The sequence below is a fragment of the Panthera onca genome, chromosome B2, assembly GCF_046562875.1.
Source record: "Panthera onca isolate mPanOnc1 chromosome B2, mPanOnc1 haplotype 2, whole genome shotgun sequence".
NCBI lineage: Eukaryota > Metazoa > Chordata > Mammalia > Carnivora > Felidae > Panthera > Panthera onca.
The window spans coordinates 55,620,581-55,632,869 of record NC_138343.1 but is presented as its reverse complement, the minus strand read 5'-3'; the positions used below and the strand labels follow the sequence as shown (position 1 = coordinate 55,632,869).

Here is a 12,289-nt window from a genome sequence, read left to right as displayed (position 1 = left end):
TTGTTAATGTTGGCCATTCTGACAGGTGTGAGGTGGTATCTTTTTGTGGTTTTGATTTGTATTTCCCTGATGATGAGTGATGTTGAACATTTTTTCATGTGTCGGTTTGCCATCTGGATGTCTTTTTTGGAGAAGTGTCTATTCATGTCTTTTGTGCATTTCTTCACTGGATTATTTGTTTTTTGGGTGTTGAGTTTGATAAGTTCTTTATACATTTTGGATACTAATCCTTTATCTGATATGTCATTTGCAAATATTTTCTCCAGTTTCGTCAGTTGCCTTTCAGTTTTGCTGATTGTTTCCTTTGCTGTGCAGAAGCTTTTTATTTTGATGAGGTCCAATAGTTCATTTTTGCTTTTGTTTCCCTTGCCTCCAGAAACGTATTGAGTAAGAAGTTGCCAAGGCCAAGGTCAAAGAGGTTTTTGTCTGCTTTCTCCTCAAAGATTTTGATGGCTTCCCGTCTTACATTTAGGTCTTTCATCCATTATGAGTTTATTTCCATGTATGGTGAAAGAAAGTGGTCCAGGTTCATTTTTCTGCATGTCGCTGTCCAGTTTTCCCAGCACTATTTGCTGAAGAGATTGTCTTTATTCCACTCGATATTCTTTCCTGGTTTGTCAAAGATTAGTTGATCATACATTTGTGGGTCAATTTCTAGGTTTTCTAGAGTTCCCTTTCCATATCTCTTTATCCTGACCTCCTCATGTAGAGGTAATTAGTTTACCTATGTTGGTGAGTTCATGTTTGTATCTTCATACTTCTACTACATTTTTATATATCCATATAATTAAGACATGGCATATACACATCATTAAAGAATACATTAAAGAATGATTTGCACATGCCATGTCTTACTTTACAAGGTATGTATGGCATTGACCATACTCAATGGCATACATATATTATTCTGTTTACCTACTTTTTTTTTACATTTCACTTTTTTGATTTAGTTACTTATCTGAAATCTGTTTTATAAATGTGGTGAGGTAGATTCCATATTTTATTTTATTAAGCTTACTGTCCCAACGCCTTTATCAAATAGATCATATTTCACTACTGATAGTTTCATCATTGTTTATAACTGTCTACAGTGTCATATGCTAAATTCACATATATGCATGATCTGTTTCTCAGCTCTCTCTTCTTTTGTTTTTATCCCCATATAATTTCAAGGATATCAGTCACCAAAGCTTTGTAACAAGTCTTGAAATTAAGTAGAGAAAACCCCACACCACTCTTCCTAATCTTCATACTTTTCTTGGCTATTATTTACTGTTTTTACATCCATATGAATTTCAGGATGTACACACATATATATATAAATTTTTTGTGATTTTTCTTGAAGCTTCATTATACTTGTAGATTAATTTAAGGAGGGCTGACACCTTTATGATTTTGAGTCTTTCTATTCAAGAACATGATACATTTCTCCATTCAGAATATTCCATACCAAAATCATACTCACTCCTAGGTAACATTCATTTGGGGGGAGAGTATTTTTAAAATTTCATTACATTTTCGAATCGTTTGTCATTCTGATGTTTCATGAGCAACAATGGAAAGAATGTGAATAGGATATTGGTATAAAATAGGATAATACTTTGATATTTTCAAAGTACCAAAACCAAAAAATTGCCATTCTGCCAGCAGATCCTCATTAAAGAAAATTTTGAATTTATAAAAAAAAGATTCCAGATGGCAATTATAAATTTCAAGAATGAATAAAATATTAAAATGTTTTTTAAAGTGTACAAGTATTAACTATATAAGATAAAATGATAATATATGAATAAAATAATATAGAGTTTAAAAGTAAACATAAATTTATATATAAATGAGTAGCATGTGCTACTCAGGGCAGAGGGGCAGTGGATGGAATTAAAGTGTTCTAATGTCCTATTTTTTAAGGTGTTCATACAGATATTAACCTTATACTATACTCTGATAAATTAAGTATGCTAACTATGACAAAATAAAGACTTTAATGAGTTAGGGAGACAAATCAAGAATAGAAACAGAGGGTTCAATTTCCAAACTAGCAGAATGCAAAACATGAAATGAGAAAACAATTTTTTTTCAACAGATTTAAGATAGAAGGAAAAAGGACACCTGGATGGTTCAGTCAGTTAATTTGATTTTGGCTCAGGTCATGATCTCAGGGTTTGTGGGATAGAGCCCCATATCAGGCTCTGTGCTGACAGTGTGGAGCCTGCTTGGGATTCTCTTTCCCTCTCTCTCTGCCCCTCCCCCTTCTCTAAATAAATAAGTAAACATTTAAAGAAATAGAAGGAAAAAACAAAACAATAAAACACACGAAGGACAAATCAAGAAGTAAGATATGATGGCAGGAATTAAATCCAAACATATCAGTAATTAACAAAACTTATAAATGGACTCAGTTAAAAGACAAATGTTATAAAGTAAAAGGATGGAAATATATATCAAGGAATTTTTTAAAAAGAAAACATTTAGTGACTTTAATATCTAAGCAGAATGACAGGTAAAAAAATACTAGAAACAGGGTAACTTCACAATGCTAAAAGCTTCAACACATCTATAACTTGTAATGATTTAAAATTGTTTGCAGTGCATTCGAGAACTTTACACTCACATTCTTTTAAGACACAGGAGATGATTTAGGAAAATTTATCATAAAAAGACTCTAAAGCAAATCTATCCTACTTCAAAGAACTCTGAGCACATAGAGAATTTTCTCTGATATCAATGTATTTAAAGAAATAAGAAACATATGTTATATACCAATGCTTTAAGGAAAATACCATAATGGATATTAGAAAATATTTATAATTCAATGATATTAAAAATGCTACAAATCAAAACTTGGAAATGTAATTAAAGTAGTATTTAGAAATAAAGTAAGAGCCTTAAAGCCTTATATTATTAAAGAATATAGGCTTAAATTTAATGATCCAAGCAAGCATTTTAGGAAACAAAGTGAAACAAAGAGAAAAGTAAAACAGTCCCAAAGAAAAATGTAGAAGAATAAGAGAATTGATGAAATAGAAACATTTGCAAGAGAGACTCAAAAAGAAAAAACAGCCAGAAGTTGATTCTTTTTGTTAAGAAAGAAGAAAAAATAAATTTGGCAAACCTCTGAATAAATAATCACAAAAAGAGATAATTCACAAATTACCAAAACTCACAATGGAGACTCAGTTATGGAGAGTCAAATAACAAAAGTTTATTATAAGTAACATCATTGTAATAAATGTGAGAGTTTGGATTCAATTTACAAATTCCCAGGAAAAATATAACATGATAAAATTGTCTCATAATGAGCACAGATGAAAAAAAAAAAATCCTAAACAAAAAATTAGTAAACTGTATGCAGCATTGATAATGATAATTTAACAAAAGAAAATATACCATAGGAAAATTAGGTTTATCCCCAAACCCAAGGTAGTGTAATTTAAAAATCAGTGAATGAACTCATCAGAATAAAGGATTTAAAAAGAAAGTTCAAATGATTAGAGTTATTTTGAGTACCAGGTGGAACAGTGCAGGTGAAGAGGTTTTGTTGTTGTTGTTTTGTTGTTTTGGGGTTTTATTTGTTTGTTTGTAAGTTGAACTGTTAAAGAATTATTCTTGCTGGCTCAGGCTGTTGTTGTCTGCTTCTGCTTTATTTAAAGGAAAAAAAAATCGCAAGTAAGGTGTATTGTGAGAGCCTTGATTAATTTCTTTAGCAATGGCTGCTTTACATTTCACTCATTTACACATCTTTCAAGTCTAATGGATTAGAAATCTTGATGAAACTGAAGGGGAAATGCTTCAAAATAAGAGGGGAAGGTAGAAGAGCACCTAATGAGGAGATCCTGGTAGTATTTTACTTTTACAAGGATCTCCATTCTGTTTCTAATAAAGACATCTTTTGACAAGCACCCTTAATATGGAAAATGCATTACTCATTTTGGTCAGTACAATCTATAGTCTTGTTCTGGATATAGAATTGCCATTGATTTCATTGAAATCAACTCAATAGTATCCGAACCAACATGTATAATAGATAATTATACTACCTCCTTCTAAAATATCATTTCCCAAGAATTTCAATTAACTTTATAATAATAATCTCATGGAAAAGTGTACAATCCCTAATTAACAATAGGACTTACCCTTTTGTTTCGTGAAAGCAGTTGACCACTAAAGTGCTATGTTGGCTAAGTTTTGTTTGAGCCCTCTCTTCAGTCTGAAAACAAATGTTCCTCTATCACCTGCTTCTTTATCTGTGCTTTTATTTCAAATGAACAGTGTTTTTAAGATCTACAATGTTTTCCTTTTCTCATTTCTTTCTAATACTCTGCAATTTCTGTTGTCCAATATCTCTCTTTGAGTTTTATCAAAACAGTGTGATTTCCAGAGGAAAGAATCAACTTAGAATTTAGGCAGGACTTCAGATCTTTTTTGTTTTTTTTTTTTTCCTTCTTCTTCTTCTTCTTTGCCACTTATGTGCTATAGGACTTTGACCACATGGGTTTTTGACAATAAAGTAAGCATGAGAGCACCTTTACTATATACTTGTGACATAAATGTTCTTAGGTAGGTTTGTACTGGTTACCATTGTAAGTGTGATCATGCATCCTTTAAAGGTGTTCCATTTACTAACTAAATTATGAAATTCTAACCCTAAAGTAATATCTTGAAAACTATTCTCCCGGTCATGAGACATATAGGAGTAAAGAAGTTATGGCAAACTAGCACCAATCTTAGAGCAGCCTAAAAGCCTGGTCTTTGTGCATCAAAATAAAATTTTAGAAACATAATTTACAGGGTCTGTAATTTATTTGATTGTTCTGAGTTTTCTTTTGGCTAATCACCATATGTTGGTCTTTAAAACATATGTTACCCTCTGTGCAGATAGTTCCTTGCAAAAAACTAAAACTATATTTTCCTTCTTTTTATGTTTGTGTGCTTAGTGATTGTACTTTTTCAATTTGCTTCTTTTTTCTTTCGTATTTAATCATAAACCTGTGTATACAATTTTGTCTTTTGCCCTATCAGTTGCTCTAGTAACTGTGCACTCTCTTACTATGTCCATGCTTTTCTCCTACACCTTTTACAGTCTTCAATCCTCAAGTTTTGACTTTTCAATTTATCTTTGCCAATTGCTAATTATCTACACATACTCTGCATCCATTAGGTTTTCAACAAATACTAGCTAATTACTGAATATGTAATATCTAAAAATAATTACAAATATGGTATTAATGTTTATTGAAGATTATTAGATGCCCGGCACTGTTGGGTTTATACAGGTTACAGGATAACTATTATTATCACAACCACTTTGCAGATGAGAAAACAGACACAGAGAGGTTAAGAACTTGCCCAAGTAACTAAGTGGAGATTGTGTGATTGGAGCCCAAGAATTTTGAGTTTGGAAACCCCATTCTTAACTTTAATCTACTGCATCTACAATTCATCATTTTTACACATTTCTTGGGTTTAGTCTGTAAAAATAAAAATTAAGAGAAAATTCTGTCTATCTTTCCAAACATTATGATATATATGATTTCTATAAATATAATCGGTTAATTGGTGAACATATCACTTCTTAGGAATGGCAAATTTTGTATAAACTTCAGTCAGTTTGTTTTTAATAAACTTTTTTTTTATTTTTTTTTTATTTTTTTAAGTTTTTATTTATTCATTTTGAGAAAGAGAGAGAGAACAATTGGGGGAGAATCAGAGAGAAGGAGAGGCAGAATCCCAAACAGGCTCTGCACCAAAGCTTGATATGGGGCTCGAACTCACTAACCGTAAGATCATGGCCTGAGCCAGGATCAAGAGTCGGACACTTAACTATGCTACCCAGGTACCCCTTAATAAAACTTCTAATTCAAAACTGTTCTCCAGGAATCAGCATGCTAACTTAAAAAAAAAAAAAAAACAGACTTGGGAGTTTTAAGTTTAAATAAAATTAGCTTATATGAATCTAGTTTACAGTAGAGTTTTGTTTACTTAGACATGTGATGTCTACATTTGATAACAAGGGGATGTTACATTTGCATAAGATATGCAAGTTTATTTTTAAAAAGCCAGATAAAAATATGTGTGATACTACATAAATATCTCAAGATTAGATGTCAAATGTATATCCACTGATATTTTATATGATAAAATAAAGCAACATTTGAGTTCCACCTGGGGGAAAAAAAAAAGCCTATTCTTCTACTCTCATTACAAATGATTTGTTTGAATTGAGAATAAGCCTAGAAATAATAACCACTCAAATCTCATCTAACAGCTATAAATAAGAGGAGTTTTCAGTAATTTGTGTTTCCTGATACTTCTTTCTTTGGTCACAGATAACATAGGCCAGAGTCAAAAACTGCCAGTATTTCAGAGCATCAAAGTGGCTGAATAGGATTTTTTTTCCAACAATATCTCACTGGGGACTTTGTTACTTATAGCTTATGAGGTCACTATTTTGCCTGTGTCTGTAAGTACAAACTACCCAAATTATTGAACATTGATTTGGAACACATGTAGAAAAAAATAATTTTTTGTACTAATGCAAGTTCACTAAAATATAGTACTTAGACAATAGAGTTCTCTAACAATCAAACATCATGATATATTGTGCACACCAGTGTATTGTTATTCAGAGCTATACATAAAACAACCTTTGAAAGGCATGCAGTTTTAGGGAGAAGACTGACTGCAGGTTTCTTGAGCTGAGGGTAAGATTATGGTAAATTTTTACTGCTTAAGATCCAGTCTGCTTTTAGAAACTCACACTTTTACAGTAAAAGTGACATTCTGTTGTCATTTCCAAGGAAGAAGAGAATGACTTTCCTAAATGAATCTGATTGGAAGAAATCTGGAAATATGCAATTACTCAAATTGGCATTGGGCCAGAAGACAAGTTAAGACCTTGATATTAGTGAAGAATACTAGAACATTTAGATTGATAATAGGTCAAACCAATTTACAAAGTAGACAAAACAAGATAAAACCCCCAAATCTTAGTAAGAGAAAAGATGAAGTACTTAATGTAATACTTTTGATTTTCTTTTGTAATGAGAGGCATAGATAAAACTGAGTCTTCACTTTCTAAAGAAAATAATTCCGTGGTTTCATCTGTAATAAACAACCACAAGAGTTAAAATATGGAAATCATTCACTGTCTATAATAGCATCTATCATATAAGATTCTCAAAAGTTTCAGGAAGATTGAAACTGTGATCACGGTAAAGTTGCAAATCATTTCACTCATAATTTTATTGTAAACAGAGATGGACACTCTTTGGCAATTAACTTTATTTCTAGAAATCTGTCCTAAGGAGATAATGAGAGATGAGGTCAAAGATTTATATGCACAGATGTTCATTAGAGCAGTATTTATAATAGCCAAATGTTAAAAGCAAACTAAAAGTCTAATAAAAGGGAGCTGGTAAAATAAATCATTGTACATTCCTAACTACACCATAATTCTATGTACCAAAGTAGTATACTTTTGAGAATATTTAAAAATAAGGAAAATAGTTTTTTAAATATAATATTATGTCTAAATATATATTTATGTATAAATGCATTTATTATATATGATAAGTAATATATGCATATATATTACTGACAGTTATGTAAAAATATAGAGAGACTTATGTAAAGTGTAAGTAATGAAATTTATTTAACATTTTGTAGTGGGATTATTTTTTGATCACGATATTAAGACAAAAACCAAAATAATTTCCTATTCCTGTGCTAAATAATTCTATGACAAATTCTGTGCTGGGGAGGGGGGTGTCGTGTGTGTGTGTGTGTGTGTGTGTGTGTGTGTGTGTTTGCTAAGCAATACAGAGAACAGGTGAAAATATTTAAGCTATTGTTCCTACTCCTGGAAATTAAGATTGAACCTTAGTTTATTTGCCAAGACTAAGTGCTTAAGCATAAAGGCAGAATTCAGAATCTTCTGCCTTGTTATTCACATTCACCAATCCAGAGTTATGTCATAAATTCTGCCCGATCTCAACTAATTCCTTTACTTTCCAGATCCACCTCAAAATCACTCAGCTCATGTTTTGATACTTTATACATACATAGTCTGTTCTGATTCCCATCTGAAGGCACTAATAAATGTAGCTTTGCTCGATCTAGCAGGTTATTTGATCTTTGCTTTTCTAGCAGTCTCTTTACATAACCACAAGTGATTTTAATTTTCAAAATATTTCGCAAATTTCTCCAATGAATAGGTGTTTTAATTGATTTAGCAAATTTTCCACTCTGCATCCATTTTACTTTCTTCCTTTCTTCACTCTTTCTTCCTTTCCTTCTTTTCATCACTGGATTAGGAGAATTAAATAAATGAATATAATTTAAAGACTAGCAGTGTTTACACTTTTCAAACTGTCTTAGAGGGGTGCTTAGTACCTACTACATGACTGATCATGTAGGGGTACATGTGTGTGTATATGTGTGTGAAAAAGAGAGAGGCAGATACAGAGACTCCTACTGTCTGTATGTATGTATGTGTGGCTTTGTTTCATTTTAGCCAAAGATCTAGTCAGCATGAAAAAAGATATAAGTAATTAGTGGTTGTATTTGCCTGAATAAGTTCAACTGAATAAAACTGGGAAGAGAAAGAATAAAAGAGGTTCACCACATTAGACAATGGAAGCTCATTCCACATTATTACTGTTATTATATAGTCATGACATGTATGCAGTGTTTTTCCTTCTTTGGCTGTGGAGGTGAGGGAGAGGTAACATTTCTTCCCCCCTCCCCGGCCCCACCCTGTCCTAAAGCAATTTTAATACAATAGTTTATAAACATGAAAGTAAGGAGCCAAGTGATCCTGATGCTTTATTCCCCATTTGTTGGAAATATAATTTTAAAAAGAAGACCTCCTCCTTGAACCAATCCCACAGAAAAATATTTTTATAGACTTTAAGTCTTTATGATCTTTGTATGTATACGCATATAGACACATTTCATTTTCTCAGAAAGGGTCCAGTTGCACAGTTGCCCTTTCACCCTAGTATATTTGTGGGATAAAGTTCAATATATATATTGCTAGGTTCTAGAGTATGTAGAACATTAAATTTTGATAAACGTTGTCCAGTTACTCTTCAAAGTGGTTATACAAATCTGTACTCCCACAATCAAAGAACAGGAATATTACTTTTCCTGCATTGTGAATAATAACTATTTGCAATTTTTGTTGAAGTGATAGATATAGAAAAATAGCTTCTTATTTTATAAAATTTCCCTAAGTTTGAATATTAGATTCTGAGCAGCATGCCTTACACTCTTTTTAATAGTTTTTATTTTGTCTGTTAATGCATATATTTTTAAAAACATAAAATTTATGTTAACTTAAAAATTCTAATGTTGATAATAATTTAAAAATGAAGCACTAAGTTTCCTGTAAGGACACAGATGCATGTGCAGTGTTCTGTTATTTTTATTAGGTTGAACCATGTGCAATTTCCACTTTTGTAGGTTAAAAAAATCAATAGATATTGTCATCTTCATATGATTCAACATAATAATTCACCTAATATTTCATATTTTTGCATTTAATTGTATCAAAAATTCACACCGTGTTTTACTTGAAGAATGTACCAGATACCATGCTAATTTCTAGATTAAATTGATTTATAACACAAAATTGGTATGTGATGAGAGGAATCATATTCTGGAAAAAAAGCACTCTTACTCATATCTTGAGTGATTTCTCACACATATTATACTCTTGGTATAGATTTTTTAATTTACTATTTCAAAATAATTAAAAAGAATCTTTATAGAATGCTGAATGACAAAGTACAGTCTTGACAAAAGTCGTTAAATGAAGTAAACTATGTTAAAAAGTTATCAGTCGATTACTATAATGATTAAAGTAATAAATACTTTTCAGGTCCTTAATTAGAAGCTATATACCAGAACATGAGGCTAAAATTGCTAAAACACTAAAAATCTTTAGGGATATGTATGTGTTTTTGAATTAAATAATTTATAATTAATTAAATATCTGAAGCTAAATATTAAAGTAATTCTGGTTTAGATAAGTATTTTCAAAAAATACTCCTGGCTGGGAAGTCTACACATATTGCTAGATTTAATTTCAGGTTTCTTTTTTTTAACTGAATAAAAGAAACATACTTGGTAGAGTCATTCTAAGGTTTGTTTTCATATGCCTTTAATGAGATTTGAGTGCTGTGATTTAATTGCTTCAATGATTCACATTTTCTAATCTAAAAGGGTGATGCCTGATATTATCAAGTAATTTTTAACAACCATTCATAATAATTAAATGTTGCATTTTCCTTCTAATATAGCAGTTCAGTAGTTTACATATGATTAACAACTAAGCTCAAGCTTGTATAGGTAATGACTACACTTATTAATCTCCCACACATATTATAATTCTACGTAAAAGAAAAATGCAATTAGTTTTGGAGAATAAATACATGTTACATCATTTTAAAGAAGATAACAGAGTACTACTTTTTTAATGGATAACTACTTATGTGGCTTCATTTCATCAAGGAAATAAATTTGATTTTATCTTTCAAATTCACTTGTATAAAACTATTAAGGAAATGTACTTTTAGGGCATAGGACATGAGTTTTGAAGGCAGAGACTGTATCTTTTTGTCTTCTTTTGTTTCATTTGTATTCCTTCAATAAATATAAATTAGTACTGGCTACATGAAATGTTAGAAACAAAAGATTCAAAGGAACTCTTATCCTTCTGGAGAGACTGACATATATATCATTACAATGCAACATGGAAAGTGCTGGGCTAGGGAGACATCCATGTGCTTCTGACCTAGACATGCATGTGTTTCTGACCTAAATCAGAATGGTCAGAAATTACTTTCTGTAAAGAGTAGTGTATGTGCTGAGCTAAAGGGATGAATACAAATGGATCAGGTTAAGAAAAAGGAGGAAGACATTCTAGAAGAAGAAGCAAGGTATAGGAATGAACAGGAAATGGGTGATGGGAGGAAGCTGATTACAAATAAATTGTATGATGTGGAAGGCTGAGGATCTTTATTCTTTCCAACACACTTTATTCTTTCCAAAGTGATTGCATTGAGTAAATGCTGCATTTTCTCTCACAAGTTATGGCAGCTTTTAAGTCTTGTGCACAATTCTCACTCCCATGTAGTAGCATTATATATTTGGTATATATTATATATGGTACAGCATCCATATATTTGCCATAACCTGACCATGGACAGAGTATACTCCTCCACTCTTTGATTGCCTATGTGATTTGCTTTGGCCAATGTGATACAGTGAAAATAAAGTAAGAAAAGGCATGAAATGTACTTGAGTCCTCTTTTGCTTTTGCCATTTCCATAAGAAGAATATATCCTGAGTACCTCTCTAGTCCAGGAAGGATGAGAGACATGTGGATGCAACCCCCTGCCTAGGACAAGTTCAGCCATGCCCAGCCTAGATCAGCCCAACTGCAGACACCTCATAGACACATGACTGAACAATATGTGCTTATTTTTGTGTGCTATTAAAGTTTTGTGGTGGTTATGCAGTAATAGCTGACTAATACACAATTTTGAGTGTAAATGCTGCCAAGTTGACAATCAACATACGTTTTCTGAATGGAAGAGATAACTTTATTTGTTACTGCTTTTTGAGAATTATATTTATCTAAAAAAATTTAAATCATATTAAACTCTCACAAACTCCCCTGGAACTGAAAAAAAAAAAAACAAAACCAGGACTGTGGCACAGAAAGGGCTATATTGTATTTGAGCCATTCAGAATTGGCCTTTTGGGGCACCTGGGTGACTCAGTGGGTTAAGCATCTGACTTCAGCTCAGGTCATGATCTCACGGTTTGTGGGTTCAAGCCCCGCATCAGGCCCTGTGCTGACAGCTTGGAGCCTGGAACCTGCTTCGGAATCTGTGTCTCCTTCTTTTTCTGCCCTTCCCCTGCTCTCACTCTGTCTCTCTCTCGCTCTGTCTCTGTCTCTCTCAAAAATGAAATAAACATATAAAAAATTTTTAAAAAAGAAATGGCTTTTTATGTTTTATAATAGAATAAAACTAGCAACTAAAACCAACTGATTGATCTTAGGGGGTGCCTGGGTAGCTCAGTCCATTAAGCAGCCAACTATGATTTTGGCTCAGGTCATGATCTCACACTTCGAGGAATCGAGCCCTGTGTTGGGCTCTGTGCTGACAGCACACAGAGATTGCTTAAAATTCTGTCTCTCCTTCTCTCTGCCCCTCCCCTGTGTGCTCTCTCTTTCTCTCAAAATAAATAAACATTTAAAACCAACTGATTGGGGCGCCTG

General features: G+C 32.2%; 1 protein-coding gene across 6 annotated transcripts in view; it reads left to right on the top strand.

Annotated features, from left to right (window-relative positions):
• Window positions 1–12,289, top strand: part of KHDRBS2 (KH RNA binding domain containing, signal transduction associated 2) — a 600,763-nt gene that overhangs the window by 497,925 nt on the left and 90,549 nt on the right. The window lies entirely within an intron of this gene.